We start from the raw sequence: 355 nt of genomic DNA on the forward strand, positions 1-355 counted from the left end.
CCCCCCCCCCCCCCCGTTAAAAAAATAAGGAATGGCTAAGGGAGAGGGAGGGAGAAGGGATCAGATGCTTGCCTAAGGGATCTGGGGAGATCATGGGGTTGGTACTCCAGGAATGCACCCTGATGGGGAAGCTGATCCTGGGTGGAGGAAGGGGATCGGCCCCCCATGCTTTGGGGGGGGGATTTGGGGGGTTTCCAGCTGGGTGTCCTCCTTGGCCTTGGCCCAAAGCCTGGCCCGGGGGGGGGTGAAGAGAGTTAAGAGGGCTCCCAAGCCTCCCCCTTTCCCTGGGCTGTGCATCATGTTTATTTGGGTGATCTCTTCCCTCCTCCCATCTGATGTGTAACCCCCCCCCCCC

At 60.6% G+C, this 355-nt stretch overlaps 1 protein-coding gene across 3 annotated transcripts in view; it reads left to right on the forward strand.

The window, feature by feature from the left end:
- TBKBP1 (TBK1 binding protein 1) overlaps positions 1-355 on the forward strand; it is an 86365-nt gene that overhangs the window by 1194 nt on the left and 84816 nt on the right. The window lies entirely within an intron of this gene.

Source organism: Sceloporus undulatus, chromosome 6 (genome assembly GCF_019175285.1).
Source record: "Sceloporus undulatus isolate JIND9_A2432 ecotype Alabama chromosome 6, SceUnd_v1.1, whole genome shotgun sequence".
Taxonomy (NCBI): Eukaryota; Metazoa; Chordata; class Lepidosauria; order Squamata; family Phrynosomatidae; genus Sceloporus; species Sceloporus undulatus.